This window comes from Cervus canadensis, chromosome 5 (assembly GCF_019320065.1).
Source record: "Cervus canadensis isolate Bull #8, Minnesota chromosome 5, ASM1932006v1, whole genome shotgun sequence".
In the NCBI taxonomy this organism is placed as follows: Eukaryota; Metazoa; Chordata; class Mammalia; order Artiodactyla; family Cervidae; genus Cervus; species Cervus canadensis.
Genome location: NC_057390.1, coordinates 26,691,934 through 26,713,940, shown reverse-complemented (window position 1 = coordinate 26,713,940; position 22,007 = coordinate 26,691,934). Strand labels below are relative to the sequence as shown.

Below are 22,007 nucleotides of genomic sequence, written 5' to 3'. Positions count from 1 at the left end.
AACTGAACTGAAGGCTCAGCCTCTGTGACATTTGGTGAGCCTAGTTATTTCAGTCTAGAAGACATTATGGGGGCCAAGAGAGGGGTTGGAGACAGGTGGGGTGTGGCTTAGAGTAGCACTGCTCCCAGGGGCATTTAGGACTCAGGCTCTGAGATGCTAGACAAGAGATCTGATGCTCCTTAAAGAAGGTCAGAGAATCCAAGGCCTGATTTCAGGGCTAGGGCAGCTTCAGCAAGTTGCTCTCAGCAATGTCCAACTGGACACCCAGGGAGCCCTTGTGGGCCGGAACCTAGTCTCTTGCCTGTTCCAAATATACTCTTTGGTTGATGCTCTGGGGCTGTCACTTTGTGGGTTAGACACCCATAGCCCCCTGGAAATTCAAGAGAGTCGGGAAGCCAGGAGTGGCCTTGTGGTAAGGAATGTCAAGAGGCCAGGTATAGCTGCAGAAGGAGGGTTCCTCCTCCCCTTCCAACCAGCCCTCACTCAATGCCTCGCTGTTGACCAGCACTGAGGTCTCTGACTCGGTGAGCAGCCTTGGAAAGCCAGAGGGCAGCCAGATTATGCCCTGGCCTACTGGCTTGGTGGACACGAGGGACCAAATCTTTGGCACATGTGGGCTCTTTCTAGGAGCTTTGTGTGCATAGAGAGCATGATGTCATGTTCAGTCTGAGGTCTTTTGTCCTCCCTGCTGGGAGCTCACCACTGCTCAGAGGTCCATCTGCCTTCCCTGCCCTTGTTGGGGCCACTCGCAGCCATCCTTGTCAGTGCAGGAGCTGATGGAGATTAGGGAGCTTTTAATCAGCACCTATTTTTGCAGAAATTCCTGGTTGGAGGCTTCTTTCTGGAGCCCCAGGTTAAAAGACCTCATTCTGCTTGGGTCTGAGCATACCGATTGATTCATTTGTAGAGAGAATTTTAGTAAGGAGAAATCCATGGGCAGGCAGTGCATGGAGGGGTATGTGTGTGTGTATGTATTGCAGGGAGGAGGCATTACCCTTCAAGGTAGTTTTTATTTGGCCTATTTTTATTTTTAATGGACATTTCATAAATGCTAGGAGTAGAGATCCAAACTCCAAGAGATCCAAGCACCAAGCTCACAAAAATACATCTCCTTTCAAGACTTTCCATGTGTGTCTGTTAACTCAAGTTAACAGTTAATTCAATTCTGACACCATCTACCTAAAAATAGAGTTAGATCCCACAGGTTAAGGGCTTAGTCCTACAAGACTGTCTCCAACTCCCCCTGCCCCTCAGCACATAACCACTTCAGAGATGACTGCAAGTCTAGATTGTCACCTGTGCTTCTGATCAACTGGCTACAGATTGGAGCCTGTGACTTCCTCGCTGGGTTTGATAAATGTCCTAGTGAGGCTTAGAGAACTCAGAGGAACATTTTACTTACTAGATTGCTGGTTGATTACAAAGCAATATAACTCAGGAACATCCAAATGGAAGAGGTATATGGGAAGGGGTGCAGAACTTCCAGGCACTCTCCAGGTGAGCCACTTTCCCCGAATTTCCTCTGTATGTTCACCAACCTGGAGCTATCTAAATCCATTCTTTTAGGTTTTTGTGGAGGCTGCTTTACAGAAGCATGGATGATTAAATCATTGGCCATTGTTGATTGAACTCAATCTCCAGCTCCTCCCCTCTCCCATCCCAGGAGGTCAGGGGTGAAACTGAAAGTTCTACCCTCTAATCATAAGGTTAGTTGCTCTGTCAATAAGCACCCCCATCCTTAGTTTACCTAAGAGCTTTACAAAAGCTACCTCACTAATGGAACAAAAGACACCTCCCTAGCTCTCACCTCTTAGGAAATTCCAGGGTTTTCCAAGCTCTGTACCAGGAAGAGACAAGACCAGATACACAGGCAGACCTTGTGTTATTGCTCTTCACTGTATTATGCTTCACAGATGTTGCCCTTTTTATTATGCAAATTGAAGCTTCTTTTGTCAAATCCGCATCGAGCAAGTCTATTGGTAGCAGTTTTCCAACAGCATTTTGTTCATTTAATGGCACTGTATTGTATTTTGGTAATTCTCACAATATTTCAAAGTCTTTCATTATTATTAAAATATCACAGTGATCTGTGATCAGTGATCATTGATGTTACTATCATAATTATTTTGGGGAGCCATGAACTGCTCCCATAAGACAATGAACTTAATAAATGTGTTCTGTCTGCTCCTCCATGTCTCTCTCCCTCTCCTTGGCCTCCCTTTTCCCTGAGACACAATGATATTGAAATTAGGCCAATCAGTAATTTTACAAAGGCATCTAAGTATTCAAGTGAAAGGAAGAGTTTGCACATCTCTCACTGTAAATCAGAACCTAGAAATGATTCAGGTTAGTGAGAAAGGTGTGGCAAAAGCCAAGATAGGCCAACAGTCAGGCCTCTTGAACCAAACAGCCAAGTTGTGAATGAGGTTTTTGAAAGAAATGAAAAGTACTGCTTCAGTAAACACACAAATGATAAGAAAGCAAAACAGCCTAACTGCTGATATGGAGAATGTTTTAGTGTTTTTGATAGAAGATCAAACCATCCTCAACATCCCCTTACTGCTGCTGCTAAGTCGCATCAGTCATGTCTGCCTCTGTGCAACCCCATAAATGGCAGCCTACCAGGCTCCCCTGTCCCTGGGATTCTCCAGGCAAGAACACTGGAGTGGGTTGCCATTTCCTTCTCCAATTCATGAAAGTGAAAAGTGAAAGTGAAGTCGCTCAGTCGTGTCTGACTCTTTACGACCCCGTGGACCGTAGTCCACCAGGCTCCTCTGTCCATGGGATTTTCCAGGCAAGAGAACTGGAGTGGGTCGCGACTGCCTTCTCCACAACATCCGCTTAAGCCAAAGCCTAATCCAGAGCAAGGCCCTAACTTCAATTCTATGAAGACAGAGAGGCAAGGAGGCTACAGAAGAAAATTTTGAAGCTAACAGGGGTTGGTTCATGAGGTTGAAGGAAAAAAGAAATCTCTATAACATGAAAGTGCAAGGTAAGGCAGCAAGTGCTAATGTAGAAGCTGCAGCAAGTTATCCAGAAGATCTAGCTGAGGTAATTAATCAAAGGAGCCATACTAAACAACAGATATTCCATGTAGAGGAGTCAGCCTTATGCTGGAAGAATACGCCAAATAGGACTTTCTTAGCTAGTGAGGAGAAACCAAAGCCTGACTTCAAAGGACAGACTGTTGTAAAAAGTGAATGCAGCTGGTATTGAAGTCAATGCTCATTTACCATTCAAAAAATCCTGGAGCCCTTAAGAAGTATGCTAAATCTACTCTGCCTGTGCTTTACAAATGGAAGAGCAATGCCTGGGAGACAGCACATGTATTTACAACATGGTTTTCTGAATATTTTAAGCCCACTATTGAGACCTACTCTTAGGGGGAAAAAAAGATTTCTTTCAAAATCTGACTGCTCATCGACAATGCACCTGGTCACGCAACAGCTCTGATGAAAATATACAATAAGATTGATGGTGTTTTCATGCCTTCTAATACAACATCCATTCTGCAACCCATGGATTAAGGAGTAACTCTGACTTGCAAGTTTTATTATTTAAGAAATACATTTCATAAGGGTATGGATAGTGATTATTCTGATGGATATGCACAAGGTAAATTGAAACCTTCTGAAAAGATTCAGCATTTTTGATCCCATAAAGAACACTTGTGACTCATGGGAAGAAGTCAAAATATCAACATTAACAAGAGTTTGGAAGAAGTTGATTCCAACCCTCACGGATGACTTTGAGGGGTCTAAGACTTCAGTGACAGAAGTGACTGGATATGCAATGGAAATGGCAAGAGAACTGAAATTAGAAGTGGAGCTTGAAGATGTAACTGAGTTGGTGCAATCTTATGATAAGATTTTCGTGATAATTTGTGTCTTATGGATGAGGAAAGAAAGTGATTTCTTGAGATGGCAACTACCCCTGATGAAGATGTTGTGTAAGATTGTCGAGATGACAGTAAGGATTTAGGTTACGTTGTAAATTTAGTTGATAAAGCAACAGCAGGGTTTGAAAGGATTTATTCCACTTTTGAAAGAAGTTCTACTGTGGATAAAATGCTACCAAACAGCATTGCCTGATGCAGAAAAATCATTTGATGATTTCTCTGTAGGAAGGAAGAATCGATTGATACAGCAAACTTCATTGTTGGTGGCTCAGATGGTATAGAAATTGCCTGTAATGCAAGAGATCTGGGTTTGATCCCTGGGTCAGGAAGATCCCTTGGAGAAGGGAATGGCAATCCACTTCAGTATTCTTGCCTTTAGAATTCCAAGGTCAGAGGAGCCTGGCGAGCTATTGTCCATGGGGTTACAAAGAGTCGGAGTCAACAGCGACTTTCACTTTCAGTTGCTCTAGTTTGCCTTCGTAGTCTTCAACAGCAATACCCAGATCAGTCAACACTGAGGCGAGACCCTCCACCAACAAAAAGGTTACAGCTCAATGAAGGTTCAGATGATGCTTACCAGTTTTTGGCAATCAAGTATTTTTTACCTGAAGTTTGTACATATTTTTAGACATAACGCTATTGCACTAACTACAATATAGTGTAAATATGAGTTTTATATGTACTAGGGAACCAAAAAAGTTGACTCGCTTTATTGTGATATTCCAGGGATTGCCTGGTGGCTCAGACAGTAAAGAATCTGCCTGCAATTCAAGAGACCTGGATTTGATCCCTGGGTTGTGAAGATCCCCTGAAGAAGGGAATGACAACCCAATCCAGTATTCTGGCCTGGAGAATTCCATGGACAGAGGAGCCTGGAGGGCTACAGTCCATGGGGTCGCAAAGAGTCGAACATAACTGAGCGACTAACACATACACATTGTGATATTCCATTTATTGTGGTTGTCTGGAACTGATCGCGCAATATCTCTGAGGTATACCTGTATGTTTCCTAACCTCCAATCAACCAACCAGCAAGTCTTTATTGGACATTACCATTGACTAGGCTCTGTGCTGGCGGGCTACAGTCCATGGTGTCCCAAAGAGTCAGACATGACTGAGTGACACACTTTTTCAGGCTCTGTGCTACAGCTTTAAGAGAAGATAGTTTCAGGCTTCAAAGAAGTTTACGGTTCACAGGGAGTGTGGGTAGAGGAAAGGCCAAAAGGAGTGCAGAACTCATTTATGAAACAAAAAGAAATCACAAGACACAATTGCCACATAGTATAAATAGGCTGTCAGTGGAAATCAGGAGGAAGAGCAATGTGGAAGGAGATAACAGAGACTTAATGAAGGAAGTGAGACTTCTCTTTGGCTTTAGAAAAGAAAAGAATTATTAGCCAACAAAAATATTTTGATTATCTAGCATGAAGATGGGAGAAGGCAATGGCACCCCACTCCAGTACTCTTGCCTGGAAAATCCCACGGACAGAGGAGGCTGGTAGGCTGCAGTCCTTGGGGTCACTAAGAGTCAGACACTGAGCAACTTTACTTTCACTTTTCACTTTCATGCATTGGAGAAGGAAATGGCAACCCACTCCAGTGTTCTTGCCTGGAGAATCCCAGGGACAGGGGAGCCTGGTGGGCTGCCATCTATGGGGTCACACAGAGTCAGACACGACTGAAGCGACTTAGCAGCAGCAGCAGCATGAAGATGATATGGCTACAGCTTAAATAAAGACCTTAAGGCAGAAATCTTATAGCCGACGACACAAGATGTGTGTATGAAACAAGAAACACGAGCAAGACAAACAGGGCTCTGTGTGTGCATACACATGTGTCTGCATTATGCACTTTGTACATTAATTTACTCATTTCTCAACCCTATGTTCACATCACTGTTCAGGGACTGCCTTGTGGCAGGTGTTTTGTCCTGTGGCTGATAAGGCAGGAATTGGGCAAGAGGCATGTGTGGTAGGCAGTGTCGGTAGAGGCTGGCTTTGAGTTGCATCCTGAACTGCGTGTGTTTGAATTAGTTGGAGGAGGGGAGGTTTAAATAGTTATTGGGTTGGACAAATTAAAGGACCAAATGTGGAAAAAATGGATAAAGAAATTAAAACCCGTAAGACTAAGGTTTTGAGGGAAGCCACACTCCGGGTCCTACTTGCGTGGCTTGTTCACAAGTCTGCTCCTTTCCCTGGTTAGACCCCCTCTGAAGGTCAGTAATGTCCAATAGAAATATAACATGAGCCACATGTGTATCTTAACACTTTCTACCAGCCACATTAACAAAAGTAAAAAGAAACGAAGTTAATTTTAATAATATTTAATCCATCATATCTAAAATATTTCCTTTTCAATGTGTATTCAATTTTAATGAGTTATTTTTCATTCTTTTTTCTGCACTAAATCATTTAAATCCAGTGTGTATTTTACACTTACAGCGTGGCTTCATTTAGACTGGCCACTTTCGAGTGCGCAATAGCCACACTTGGTTTAGTGGACAGTGCTATGTATCTCCTTACGACACCTTCCTCCCCTTATGTACACACATAGACGCACACACCTCTGCACTGGTGCCCAGGATATAGATGTTAAATGGATTGGTGTTTATTTAGCAGTCTGGAAAGTCAAAATATCAGGGAAGCAAGTTGGTTGAATGCGATTAAAGAGACGTTTGTAGGCACATGACAGGCATGAGGATAGGAGATGATGACAGAGGCAAGCTCAGTTTTTTAACGACCTTCAAAGAACGTGTCTATGAATTTAAGCAGTGAGAGTAACATTTAAAATCCTTTTCTAACATGTCCTTTCCCTTTGGTATTATCTCTGAACCAGGCTTACCAATCCATGAATCTACAAGTCTACTGAGCACTCTCTAGGTGTTGGGAGAGATAAAAGAAGCACCTTGGGAGGTAAGACACAGCCCTTGAGAAAATAGCAGCAGCAAAACCACTCATGCAAAGGGCCCCTAAGTGGTGCTTGGCAATTACCAAGTTGCCTTTAAGACAAGGGAGGTTGGGGAAGACCTTGGAGCTTTGCAATTCTTAGGTGCTGAACTGTATGGAAGATAGATCAGGGGCGAAGAAGCCAGGAATGCTTGGTGATGCCTGGGTTCTGTCTCTTCCTTGCCGTGTGAGGCCAGTCAGGGCACTAATTTGCCCAAGTCTTCCCTGATGTGGGAGAATGGGTATGTGACATTTGTCCTGCCTGCTTTCTGGGGTGTTTGTGAGTATCTAAAGAGATTGGCCAGGAAGCATCCCAGAGAGCTGAGGAGGTACTATTAGTATTGCGGCTGCAAAAGCTTGGCTCAGAGTGACCTTGGAGGGCACCAGAAAGGAAGAGCCAACCAGTGTCACATGTCCTCAAAGACTAAAGTTTTCCTGAATCTCTGCTCTCACTTCCTGGAAAGTTTATCAGTCCCTTCTCTGCCTATGATGTCTTCTCGTCCTCTCAGAACTTGGTCAGACCCCGTTGCTCTAAGAAGCCTAGCTGTGGCTCCTTTTTTAAAAAAGTAATTTTCTTTCTTTTTAAAATATTACTTACTGAGCGCGCGGGAGCGCACGGCGGGGCGCGGCCGACGCCGGGACGCTGCTCATCCAGGAACTAGGCCGGGTGCCGTGGCGTTCGCACTGCTGCGCCCCGTCGGCGCGCACGTGCTGTACCCGGACGTCGTGCGGCTGTTGAGCGAGGACGAGGAGAACCGGAGCGAGAGCGACGCCTTCAATCAGTCGTTCGGCTGCTGCGAGGGCCTGGAGGTGGTGCGAGGGCCTGGAGGTGGCACGGCGCGGCCCGGGCCCCGGGGGCGGGCGGCGGGCGGCGGGCAGCGCGGGCTTGAAGGTGGTGGTGCAACAGCGGCAGGCGGTCAACGCGCGGGAGCGGGACCGCATCCAAGATCGAGACGCTGCTCCTGGAGTCCAGCTACATCACACATCTGGCCAACGTGCTGCTGCTGGGCGATGCGGCCGACGACGGGCAGCCGTGCTTCCGAGCTGCCGGCAGTGCCAAGAGCGCGGTCTCCGCCGCCCCCGACGGTGGCCGCCAGTCACGCTCCATCTGTACCTTCTGCCTCAGCAACCAGCGCAAGGGGTGGAAGCCGTCGTGACCTGGGGGGCAGCTGCTTGAAGGTGAGGGGGGTAGCCCCACTTCGAGTGCCACAGAGATGAACCTGGATCCCTGTGTCACTTGCTCCAAGCAGGACCCTGAGAAGGCCAGAGGCCAGCCACTGGGTGAACAGGGGAGAAGACCCCAGGAGCCAAACCTGGGTCCCTTCTTTATGGAGGGACCAGAGAACAATGACCTGGGCCCATGACCCTCAGAGCAGGCCCCCTGGGACATCTCCGCCCCACCCTGGAGATCTGTGAGGACCCATCCAGCCCGCCCGAGCCCTGGCTGGTCAGAGACAAGGCAGGTCTTTTGGAAAAACATAGACTGTTGGTGACAGAGGATGTGTGCGTGTCTATGGCTGAGTTTGGGTGTATGTGTGTGAGAGAGAATTGATGGGTTTAAAATAAAACGTATTTTTGAGTAAAAGATGTTCCCAGCTGCAGAAGGTAGGGGCCTAGGGACGTCAGAGATCAGAGGTGGCCCTTCTCCTGGACCTTGGAAGAGACACAGGTGTCACAGATGCTGCCCTGTGCCCTGGAGGGAGTGGGGCTGAAGGACGATAGGGGTCTCCCTCTCCAGAAATCGAGATAACCAGTTTTTCATCACTGTCTTCTTGAACAACTGTTGGGTATCTGGTGTGGTTGGTAAAAGAAAAATCTTAATTTTATTTAAAAATAAAATAAATGGGGAATACATGTAACTCCATGGCTGACTCATGTCAATGTATGACAAAACCCACTGCAATGTTGTGAAGTAATTAGCCTCCAACTAATAAAAATAAATGAAAAAATTTAAAAAAAATAAAATAAAAATTAAAAATAATAATAAAAATAAAATATTACTTATTAATTTATAGTTGTGCTGGGTCGTCATTGCTGCGAGGGCTTTCTCTAGTTCTCATTGCAGTGGCTTCTCTTGTTGCGGAACACGGGCTCTAGGGTGCTGGCTCAGTAGCTGTGGCCCACAGGCTCAGTTGCCTCACAGCATGTAGGATCTTCCCGGACCAGGAATCAAATCTGTGTTGGCAGGAAGATTCTTAACCACTGGACCACCAGGGAAGTCCAAACCTGAGGCTCTTTAATTTCTAGTCCCCCAAAATATGGTACCCGTGTCCTTCTGCCTCACAGTCCAGCTAACCATTTGTGTGAATCTTCTCTGTTGGACCAGGAATGATTAGGAGGTGGCAGCTTTATTTTAGTCACCTCTGAATCCCAGGACATGCCGCAGGTACACATATGTGGATCTGAGCTGGATTGTAACGACCTGTTTGTCCCTGGAGGCTCTGAGGACAGAAGAGGTTCTAGAGTCTCACGGCCGGAAGAGGCTCTGCCCTTCTGAGATCTTTTACTCTCCACTGAATAAAGATTTGGAGGCTGTTTCTGATTTGGAAATTGCAGTCAGAGTGTATTTGGTGCCGTTTTCCAAAGTCAACATTCCCAAGCAGAACTGGGGTGGAGAGGAAACAGTGCCCCTGGACCTTGGAAGAAAAGATCAGTGTGGTTCCATTATTTAATTAGACTGAAGAATGCTCACAGGCGTGTCCTGAACAAGAGGTGGTAGAGGCACCGGGGAATGGGATGGTACATATTATTAGACAGTCTTCCGGGCCTAGAGAGGGAGCCTGGGGTGGGAGGGAGAGCATGGGGGTGAAAGGTCAAAGTGCTGGCCTCAAAGATGCCATTAATTGTGCCTGTTTAGTCATTCAGAACCTCAGTTTTTTTATCTGCCAAATGTGGATACGTAGTCATTTCCCAGAATTATCATGTGACTCAATTTTAGGCAATCTTTATAAAAAAAGATTTGAAAAGCTCTGAAAACCTCACTGTAGTCTAATAAAAAATACACTGGGTCGTTCATGGGCTGTGCATCTTGCTTAGGTCTCCACCCTCTCTGGAGCTCAGATTCTTCATTTGAAAAGAAAACAAGGTGTTGGGTTGAATTGTCCTGAAGGTCACTTAGACTTTGAAACATTTATGCTTGCTCTTCTGGTCAGCAGAGGTGACAAAGGGAGACACATGATCAGCTTACATTTATTCAAGACACATTGTGCATGCTAAGTCGCTTCAGTCATGTCTGACACTTTGCAACCCTTAGCCTGCCAAGCTCCTCTGTCCAAGGGATTCTCCATGCAAAAATACTGGAGTCGGTTGCCATGCCCGTCTCCAGGGGATCTTCCTGACCCAGGATTGAATGCAGGTCTCCTACGTTTCGTGTACAGACAGGCAGGTTCTTTACCACTAGTGCCACCTGGGAAGCCAACCAAGACACATTGGTTGGCCAGTATTTGTATACTAATAAGCTACTGCCATTTTATTTAGTTTAATGTATAAAAACAGTACCATTTCATCATGCATTTAATATAAAACATATCAATGAGATATTTTTAAATTATTTTTTGTATTAAAACACACACACACACCTCCTCCCCCTGCACAATCCCTAGCATGTATTATATACTAGCAACCTGTGTAAAACAGCCTGTCATCAGTCACATTTCAAATGCTCAGGAGGCACATGTGCCTAGTGGCTACTATATTGAACTGTGCAGGTCTAGATTGTAAGCTGCTTAAAGGAAGGGATTGCATTTTGTAGTACTTTTACTACTTGGAAATTGCTTTAGAGTTTGTAGGCCTTCTCTCATATGTCACCTCCTTTGATCCTTACTGTTGTCTGGTGAAGCTGATACAGTTATTAGCATTAATAACTAATAAGCATTTTATAGATGAGGAAACTGAGGCTTTGGAGAGATCAAGTGGTTGCTCAAGGCCATAGCATAAGTAGTTCCAGAGCTAGGATTCAAACCCAGATATGAGGTTGCAAAGAGTTGGACACGACTGAAGAGACTAAGCACAATAGCATTCCAGTTCTGAGTGCAGAGGGAGGGCTACCTGGGCAGCTACCTTCACTTATTGGTCCATTCACTTGTCACTCATGAGTTAATTACTCTGGGTGAAGGCTCTGTGCCTGCTGCTGATGTTAACTAGGCATCACCCTTGCCCATCTTAAAAAGAGACAGAAATGGAGGTGGTTTCTCTCTCTCTCTCTTTCTTTTTTGGTTTGAGAGAAAGTTGAGGATTTTGGAGGATGACTCTAGCATTACTGACAGCATCTTTATCTTTTCATCTGTAAGCCTGCTTCAACATATCCGGTGAACCAGGGAGGGGTGCATTCCTGCATTTCAGACTGTGTTTCCCCCCAGTTATCTTCTGATTCCATGAGTCCCCTGCCCAGCTTCTCTTTCCCCCTCCATCTGTATCCCCCAGCTGAGCCTGGAGATGATTATCACACACTCTCCATTAGACCTGGCTTTAGCCAAACTAAACAGGGTTCTCTCTCCTGTATGGTGACCTTGGCTCATTGTTTTTAAGAAGGGACACCTTGTTTACTTTCCTGACAAGGATTCTCAATCTGGGAGCCTCGGACCCTCTGCTACCAGGAGAGATTGGTCTGTGCTGCTCTGGAGGGAGCCTGATCTCCTTGCCAAGCCCTTGGCTACACACTACTCATCAGAAGTGTTGGGTGATAGTTGTAGAAAATTAGTGAAAGGAGTCCCAGACAGGAAAGCAGGTAAGAGAGTTGCTGGAGGCAGAACTGGAGCCCATTATTGAACGCTGGTGGTCGCTTGGAAATGCAAAGTGGAGGCAGCTTGGGGGCTGAGGAGTGAGCAAGGGACAGAGTCTGAGACCCCTGAGCTAAAGCAGACAGTACCATAGACAGAGCCCTGGATAGGACCTGAGGCTCAAGAAGGAGGGGCCCTTCTGCTGCCAGGAACAGGACCCATGTTCTGCGTACCCCTCACTCTTGGTGTGCTGCTATACAAGAAATCAGAGTCCTCAGGATGAAGGAATCTTAGAGATCAACTGTCATGATCCCCTAACTGAAACCATCTCCGACACGGGTTCAGTCAGTGCTCCCGGAGGGTGTCTCAGGGGGAGGTTTGTCCCTTGCAATATTTGGGACATACTAAACATTATTCATTGTTTATCTGAAATTCAAATTTAACTGGGTATCCCATATTTTTACTTGCTAAATTTGGCAACCTTATTGAGGAGGTGTGCCTGCAGAGGAATGGAGGGTTCAAGGGGCAGGGATTTCTACCATTTTAATAAGACCAACTCTGCTTTTAGCTAATTGAAATAGGCAGACAAAACAATTCCCCTCTCTGTGTTCTGTGAGCAAGGAAGACGCCTAGGTGTTTACTGGAAGAGATGTAGGCATAGTGCTATTCATGACCAGGGTTATTAACTCTCCCCAGATAAGTCAATCCTAAAGGAAATCAACCTTGAATATTCATTGGAAGGACTGATTTGAAGCTGAAGCTCCACTATTTTGGCCACCTGATGTGAAGAGCCAGGTCATTGGGAAAGACCCTGATGCTGGGAAAGATTGAAGGCAAAAGGAGAAGAGGGCATCAGAGGATGAAATGTTTAGACAGCAATACCAACTCACTGGACATGAATCTGAGCAAACTCTGGGAGATAGTGAAGGACAGAGGAGCCTGGTGTTCTGCATTCCATGGGGTTGCATAGTGTTGGACATAACTTAGCAACTGAACAACAGATAAGTCAAAGTTGCATTAGAGGAGGAGCAGAAATCTCTCTTGAAGACCAGCTGAGGTGTTGTGTTGTTGCTGCTGTTGTTTTGAGGAATTAATCCTCATGATGGTGAGTTACCATCGAGGAGAAGACAGCCGCATCCAGGAAAGGCATGTCTCACTGTCACCTTCCCCCCACGTTGCAGGAAAACCTTAAGACCAGAGCGCACCCTTCCTCGTTCCATAGAGAGCAGATACTGGGCTGGGAAGAGGTGAGAGGACAGTCAGAGGACACTGCTAGAGTCTGTGAAGTTTGCAAGATATGGGGAGGAATCTTAGGGGTTAGGAATTGATAATTGAATGGAGATAGATGGGGCTACTGAGGAAAGGATGTCCAACCCATGGACAGGAAAGGGTTAAAGGGAAGTGAGGGGAGAAGAGGGCTGGGAAGGAGAAAGCATCCTCATCACCCATACGGTAGAGTGTGGTCCCTTATGTGAAGCAGAGGAGCAATGTATGAAACATGAAGCTCAGAATTGTATTGTCCACCCTACCCCCGAACACATGGCCTGACTTTTTATAGCTTTGGATTAATTACCTGATTTCATCAGTAAAGAAGAGTTCTGGACCTTCAAAAGAGTCAGTAAGGCAGGTGAGGCGAGTCCAGAGTGGGTTGGGGGCAACTACTTTCCTAGGTTCTTTATGGGTGCAGAGGGCCCTCTCCTGGGTGTGGAGGGCCCTCTCTTTGGACTACCCATTCACGTGGAATATCTGCTTGTAGAAACAGCAGGGCAGAGCCTTCCAAAGCCCACCCTCTGCCCAAGAAGGAGCCAGAGATGGGCCCCTAAGGGACTGAAAGGAAGGCGCCTATCTCGTGGACCTTGAGCTTTAAATACAGGGCTTCCATGTGACATTTCAATTTGAAGAAAGGATTCTATGGCTTAAATGGTCTGGAAAAACATTGTTTCCCACAGAATTCCCAGTGAGTCGTCTTATTCTACTTTGGGAAAAGAACCATCTGAAAAATAAAATTGTGTAGCAACTCACTCAGACATGACATGATCAAGTTTTGGCTCCATTACTGGTTGTTGGGAAACATTCGACTGCTGTGTCCAAACTGATATGTTTACATAGGCAGTATCTTGATAACTAGTTACTGGTGTCTCATAAGCAAATCGTGGGTGTCTGAGTCATTCTTGGTGATTACTTAACAAGTGACCATTCTTAAAATTTTCATTCTTGCAGTGGAACACATGGATTGCCACAACCCCATTGGAAGCATTTTTCCTTCTGTCATCAGTATTACGCTCTGCGGAGAGCTTCTTCCAGCCTGACAGAGGACAGGTTTTGCAGGTTGCTGAGGAGCTAGATTGATTTTAGAGAGCCTTGAATGCCATGTGGAGTTTGGACTTAATGTTGAGATTTTAAACAATCCCATGCTGCTGATGACCCCATGTTAGATTTACCTTGCCATGCAAAAAGAGAAACATCCCACACTTCCCCATCCTGTGACCTTTCTCACTTGAAGCTCCAGCAACTTGCAAAACCAGTCATCTGTCCTGGGCTGCAAGAGGCTCTGACTTTGCCCGTGGCCCCTGGGAGTCCAGATGTTTTCACCGCAGGGAAAGGAGCTCATTTGAAAAAAAAAAAAATCCAATTGTTTGTAATGTGATGCAATTTTCTCTTGAAATCAATTAGCATCTCCTAATTCCTCTGCATACAATTGCTTTCAAAAATAAACTCCAGGTTCCATGTCTTTTTATGCATTTTATTTTTAAACAGGTTCAGACTTTAGCTTTTAAGTAGCATAGGATCCCAAAGCACAAACTCCTTCCTCACCACAGATGTGAGGATTTATATGTGAAATTCCAGATTGATTAGAATCCAATTTATGTTGTTGTTGAATTAGTTGGTGCTGCTACCAACAGACTCTCCACTGTCATTTCCAGGTGATAGAGTAGTGAAAAAACACTTGTGCTTCTAGATAATCTGTGGGATTCTAAGTGGAGAATTGAGACATAGTTAAGCCAAAGGAGGCCTACCATATAGGTCTAGTTAATCTTTGGAATATTTGTACACTTATATTCATAACAGCATTATTCACAACAGCTAAGGCATGGAGGCAATCTAAGTCTCTACTGACAGGTAGATAGATAAGCATACAATATTATATATTAATTATGTAGTAATTAATATTACTATCTTATTCATCAGCCTTAGAAAGAAAGGAAATTCTGACATACTCTACAACATGGATGAACCTTGAGGATGCTCTAGTAAGTGAAATAAGCCAGTCACACAAAGACAAATACTGTATGATTCCACTTCCATGAGGTACCTAGAGTCATCAAATTCAGAGACAGTGGAACGGTGGTTGTCAGGGGCTGGGAGAGGAAGGAATGGAGGGATGCTGTTTAATGGGTACAGAGTTTCAGTTTTATAAGATGAAGAGTGTGGATGATGATGGTGATGATCTTGTGATGATGATGCAGGAGAATTTGCTCTCAGGAGTCCCACTCCACACACCAGCATGATGTAGGGACACCCTAGTAATTCAGTGCCCTGAATATAAGTCTGGGGTTCAAATCCCTCTCAGCCATATAACCAGGCAAGGAATCTGGAAGAAATGACTTAAGCTTTCTGAGCCTCAGACTCCTCATCTGTAACAAGGGATGTATCAGGCAGCTCTTACTGAAAAACAAATTACCTGAAAACAGGGTGGCTTATGACAAGAAGCACTTAGTAATGTCTAGGATTCTTTAGATTAGCTGAGTGTTTCAGGCCTGGGCTGCCTCAGCGGTGGCTGGGTGGCCTAGGATAGGCTCACTCCTGTGTCTGTGGCCCTACCTGGGATAGCTGGGACAGCTGGGGTCATCCCCTTGTGGTCTCCCATTTTCCAGGAGGCTAACTTGTGCTTGATCACATAGCAGTGAAATGGTTTTGTTGCAGGAAGGGGGACCCCTTCCAGGGCCTGAAACTGGGCTCTTGTCTAACACTCGGAAATGAATTGTCCGAGGAGACACATGCTGACAAAGCAAGAGATTTTATTGGGAAAGGGCACCCGGGTGGAGAGCAGTAGGTAAGGGAACCCAGGAGAACTGCTCTACCGCGTGGCTCGCAGTCTTGGGTTTTATGGTGATGGGATTAATTTCCGGGTGGTCTTTGGCCAATCATTCTAATTCAGAGTCTTTCCTGGTGGCGCACGCATCGCTCAGCCAAGATGGATGCTAGTAAGAGGGATTCTGGGAAGTGGACGGACAGGTAGTGTCTCCTCTCGATCTTTCCCGATCTTTCCCGAACTCTTCCGGCTGGTGGTGGCCTATTAGTTCCGTATTCCTTATCAGGATCTCCTGCCGTATTCCTTATCAGGATCTCCTGCCATAAAACAACTCATGCAAATGGTTACTATGGTGCCTGGCCAGGGTGGGCGGTTTCAATCAGTGTGCTTCCCCTAACAACTCCCCCCTGAGAGACTTCATACTCAAGATGCTTCTTGGGAATTGGGGCGGAGGTCTCTTTCTTCTGTAACTTCTTCCTGCTGTGCCTGGGCGTAGGCCTGCCTAGCAGAGCAGAAGTCTCTCTATACCTGACCTAAGTTGGGGTGTTTTATATCTGAAACCAGCTTTTACTCTTGTAATAACAGCAACTTAGTTTGGAACTGTCAGCGCCTCTCAGAGGTAAAATAGACAGGGGCCAAACAGACCTAAAAGGATGGTCATCACTGGTCCCCAGAAACAGGAGGCACTGCTGGGATGATTGGCTGGTGGTCAAGCAACAGAGCTGTGTTCTAAGAATCTTATGTTTAGTCTGAAGTTACCATCTTCCACCTGGGTGGGGGCTCTAGTTCTGTAGAAGAACTCAAAAGACATTGTTATGCATATTTTTTTTTTTTTTTTTTTGAGTAGGAACCAGGACCCGTCTCAAGGCTGTACCACCATTTGATTGTTTCCCCTCTGTTTCTGTATTTTTTCTTTCTCTGATTGGCAATTGTTTGAATCTACCCTTTGGAACTCAGGGAAGGTCAAGGAGGCTGAATAAAGCCTATATTTTACAGTACAGCAGATCTGTACTCCAGAGTTGCCACCCCTCAGAGTCCTGTTCAGTTTTATTTAGGGAACAGGGCAACTATGACTGTGATAACTTTTTGTCAAAATGGGGCATAGGACCGCCTCAGCTTGGAGAAGAGACACTGAATTGGAAGTATTCCTGAGTTCCAAGTCTTAGATCTGAGCCTTGTATGATTAAAATCTCAATCCCTTGGTCTGCCATTTTGTTGTAACATACCCAGTTAGTAGTAGCTAGAGAAGGGATAACTGGAGTTTTAATAGACAAAGTAAATCTCTTTCTTTTAGAAGAATAGACCTGAAATCCAGTCTGGACCTGGCACTTCAGGGAGACTTGTAGCCAGGTGGCCAGTTGCCTAGTTTTATAAAAAGTAAGGTAGAAGTTACTAGCTTCCAGCAGACATTGTTTTGAGAATGGAGGCGTCTAAGCCTGACACGACTCAGAAAACTCAAGTGTTTAGCAATACAATGTCTAATCTGAAATTACACCCATAGTAACACCTGGTTATTTCCCAGGATGTCTGAACCATAACTGAGTACTCTATTTTGACTTTTAATTATAAAATTTTTTCTTTAATAGCCAAAGCAGATGGCACCATTAATGATGTTAGTGTTTCTCTAGGTATGAGAAGATGCAAGAATTGGGACTCATAAAATCTCTTGAAAAGATCTAACTATCTGAAGGCCTGTTCTGCCAGTTTTCCCAGAGCACGGAACACCTCATTCTTGATCTTCACCCTGAACTCCTTTCAGGGCCGTTGGAAGTCAGCAGTTGCAGTGGCCATGATAGAATCGCTGTAGATGTAGATGGCAAGTGTCAGTCTTTAGTTGGCAAAGCCCCTTTTTGCTCACAAACTTGACCACGACTTTGAGGGGGGCATTTCATGACCATTTTATCCCATGGTGCTGAGAATGTCCATTCTCAGGTTTGGCAAAGATTTTGTCGACTGGCCTCTCAATGGGCTGTTACTGGATTAGGCCATAAAACAGTATCTAAAATTCTCTGGACCACCTGTCTTACTAGCCTCTTGGTCCAGGAAAACATTCCCTCTTGTTGCTTTTTCTCATATCTAGAGTTACACTGTCATCATCATCGATTTCATAAGGAACTACATATTATTCTATCAGAGGCCTCAGTCACACATTTGGCACTGTAAGAAATAGCAATTCTGTAAAACAGGTGAAATACAAAGAACATAGCCAGCAGTATTAGTAAAGTCACAAGTAAGACCTAAGAGCTTCTACTAGATATAGCCCAGTATATCCCAGGTCATCTGACTTAGTCTACTCTGTACGAATCTTTATCTTTCAGGGAAATTATACATTGGCACCACCATCTATAAGGCACACAGCCCAGTTTTCTAGTGTTACTAGACTGATTATCTTTAGTATGATTTAATTGTCTTTAACATAGAGGAGACTTTAAACCTAAATTACCATAGCCTAGTGTTATCTATATAAATCTATCTCATAATTGTGGGAGATTTCTTTTTCTTTTGTTAAAACCTTTTTTTGTTGCTCTGATTGAGCTTGAGGAATAGAAAAAGGCTCAAATTTATAGCCAGAGTCAGAGTAGGCATTATTAATTGGCCCAGTAAGGGGATCCCATCTGGTAGTATCATAGTAACCTGAATATGACTATAATTTTTCCAAGTAAATTTCTTCAGGGCCAACCAGTTAGAGTCTTGTAGTAGAGAAATTTACCAAGGTAACCCAGAGCTAGACACATATAATTGGCCACAAACCCAACAATTGGATTGATTTTTAAAACTAGCATAGTATCAGGCCTATGATAGAAAAGCATTTGATTTATATACAAAGGTCTAAGAAGTCAAGAGAACACTATAAACGATCATACGAATCAGGTCCGGTATCTTGGACAAGCTGTCTACCTGTGATGTCGTTGTCTTCTCATCCTGGTGTGCTGTAGTTTTTCTTGTTTGAGCATCATTTTAAGGTGAGATCAGGTCAGCTGTCTTCTCTATAGACCAATCCAGTGTAGGGGCCTTTGGAAATGGGAATTAATCTAAGAGTTAATTTCCCTTCAGTTTTATTCTGTATGAGCTAGTTAAGAGTACCTGATAAAAAGTCTTTCCATCCAGGTTGGAGAAAGTCTCTTAAATTATGTCTTTTTTCAGTCCTGGTTGCAGGTCATGAGGCATCTGATCTTCGTCCAAAGATAGATTACTGAGACAAGCTTCAGAAACAAACTTTTACATTAATATCACATAACAGAATTGATCATAGACTTTTTATTTTGCTGAAATACTTATAGGATCTCAGACTGAACTTTTAATATAAAACAGGACTGGGAAACTCACGCCAAAGGCTTATCACAGATTTTGCCTAACAAATCTAGGTGAACTCTTTTCTTTTAAGGTCTCAAAAATTCCTTGAGATTTTTGTACCTGTTAGTGAGATAACCTTTTTAGCTCATTTGATAAACTTACTGGAAACTTAAGAGTTTTAAATTTCTGGAGGAGTCAGATAGAAAATACAATTGTCTTATTTATAATGTGTAATTTTACCAAATTATTTTTATAATTAGTTTAAGAGGAAGGTTTTTTCTGTTCCCGGAAAACACACAATTTAAACCTGTAATTTCTCAGATAGAAACCATAAAAGTTATAAGCATATTCGCTGGTTCGTTCAGTCCTTTGTTAACTTTTGTGACGTCATCAGGTTTTTCATCAGAATACCAAGACATATCAAAATGTTAAGAACTCTATATAATTTCTAGGATATCTGTATTAGTAACTTTTTATACATTATAACATGAGTGGATTTATTACTCATTTGATAATCTTTTTCATGTAATTTAACCAACCAAATAAACAGTTTAATATCTCTCTTTGGGATGTTTCAGGGGCCCTCTGAAACACCCCAAAGTTAGCTAGATGTCAAAGAAACTTCAAAAGAATTCTATTCAGGAAGTTTTATCGAAAAGAACAATTGAAAGCTTTAGAACATTTGGTCAGATTCAGTCAATGTTGATGGGTGTATCATTTAGCTTATTGATATGTCACAATGGGCACAAATACCAAGGCTCAAGGTCTAGTGAAAGTCAGCTCCGCCATCTTGGACCTAATTGGCTCTAAGCAGTTTTCTTACAACCATGTCATTCCTAATAAAATCCACTTATCTAACTAATTGTAATCCAATTTTAGAAAATCCTGATCATGCATAACTCTTTTTAGTATTTTTTTCATACTTTTTTACTGAAATCACTCTTCCTGCTTTCCTTTAGCAACCAAGAGCTAACTTTTATATTAGCATTTTATAGATTGGTGAGCATAAATACCAGTGATAATTTCTAAAACCCTTGCTTTCTTAAAACATTTTAGGATGGCATCAAACATTATTCTTTTATAGTCCCAAATCTCTTTAGTTTTTCTGTAAAAGGAAATCAGTGTTTAGTAGTAAATGTTTCAAAATCTTATTTCATTTGGAAATGACCTAATTATTTAATAGACTTTCAATACTTAGTTTAGCACAACCCTTAGAAATTCAAGTTACGTCAATCTGGAGAGACTATTGTAAACAGATATTTTAAAAGAATAATTATTCTTAATAGAGTTTATATATAAACTCATACCTCATTTACATTTTCTAGAAGTTTTTTCACTCGAGGTAATTTCTTTGTTGACAAACTTGTAATAGGTATAATATTTAACTTATATTAAATCTAGGTACAATGAAAATATTCTACTTGATGTTAATTACTCTAAGACATGTCTATATTAGATAGGTCAACAAAAAACATTAATATCAGGTATTTAATACTGAATATTTCCCAGTTCACCTGAACCTGGAATTTATTGTTTAATTTAGATTTGTAAGCGCTTACCTTTTTTAAGCCAATAGAGCTCATTTACAAATTAACCTAAAAATATTACCCAGAGACAAAAACATACCAAGACATATTTAGACAGACACACTGTAAGATCTCGCTTCATTTTCTAAGTTTGGCCATGAATTAGATATTACAATATAAAATTTACTAGTTTATAAAATAAGCTGAAATAAATAACATTTTTAAAGGCTTTTTTCTTTTTTTTTTTTTTTCCAGTCTCAGGAGTTAGAGATGGTCTAGATAAGTGTTCCTGAGAGCCCTGGTCTCAAGGCACAGGGAAAGAAAATCAAGCTCTAACAAAATGGTGGCAGGTCTAAATGGTAGCCAAACAAAGCAAAATGGCCATCACAAATCACAACACAGAACAGAGTTAAAACACACACATATAAACCTGGCAGTCCTCATCAGACACTCTCTTAAATACAAGAATACAGTCTCTCAGAAAACCTTTTATAGAGACACAAAACTTCAGATGTCTTCAAAGATTTCAAAAGGAGGAAAGGAAGCCAGGTTGAAAGAAAGGGGAGGAGGCGGGAAAGGGGGGCAAAAGGGGTGGCCTTACAGACGTCTCCTGCCACCTACAGACGCCCAGGCGTTACGGGACTTTTCCCTGGGCTTCCAGAAAAGGGAGGACTGGAACTCGGCCCTACCAGAAACCAGACCAGAAAATTCGAGTTCTCTGCCAAGAGGAGGTGATCAGTCTCCTATCCTCAGCTCAAGCTGAGGCCCTTCGACCAGATTCCTGCGTCCAGGACCGGGGGACTAGAAAAACGGGAAGGATAGGAAGGGCTAAGGAGAGGAAAGAGAGAGGGAAGGGGAGGGAGGTCAATAAAGTCTCTTGTTTCTTACCGGTCGGGGCACTCTGGCCAGTTGTCCGCGTCAGGAGGAGACCAGGGACAAAAGGGTCCCAGTTGCGGCCGCTGGGTCTGGTCCATTGGCAGGCAAGCTGGCCCTTGAGTACCCCGAGTGGTCAGGATGTCAGTCTCAGCGAAGAAGATGTCCCATCTGGGTCGCCATTTGTTGCAGGAAGGGGGACCCCTTCCAGGGCCCGAAACTGGGCTCTTGTCTAACACTCGGAAATGAATTGTCCGAGGAGACACATGCTGACAAAGCAAGAGATTTTATTGGGAAAGGGCACCCGGGTGGAGAGCAGTAGGTAAGGGAACCCAGGAGAACTGCTCTACCGCGTGGCTCACAGTCTTGGGTTTTATGGTGATGGGATTAGTTTCCGGGTGGTCTTTGGCCAATCATTCTAATTCAGAGTCTTTCCTGGTGGGGCACGCATCGCTCAGCCAAGATGGATGCTAGCAAGAGGGATTCTGGAAAGTGGACGGACAGGTAGTGTCTCCTCTCGATCTTTCCCGATCTTTCCCGAACTCTTCTGGCTGGTGGTGGCCTATTAGTTCCGTATTCCTTATCAGGATCTCCTGCCATAAAACAACTCATGCAAATGGTTACTATGGTGCCTGGCCAGGGTGGGCGGTTTCAATCAGTGTGCTTCCCCTAACAAAATGACAGAATGATCTCTGTTCCTTTCCAAGGCAAACCATTCAA

The 22,007-nt window shown here is 43.8% G+C and overlaps 1 pseudogene; it reads left to right on the top strand.

The window, feature by feature from the left end:
- The first annotated feature begins 7,081 nt into the window (after positions 1–7,081).
- Positions 7,082–8,669, top strand: LOC122442459 (annotated as a pseudogene).
- Positions 8,670–22,007: the final 13,338 nt, after the last annotated feature.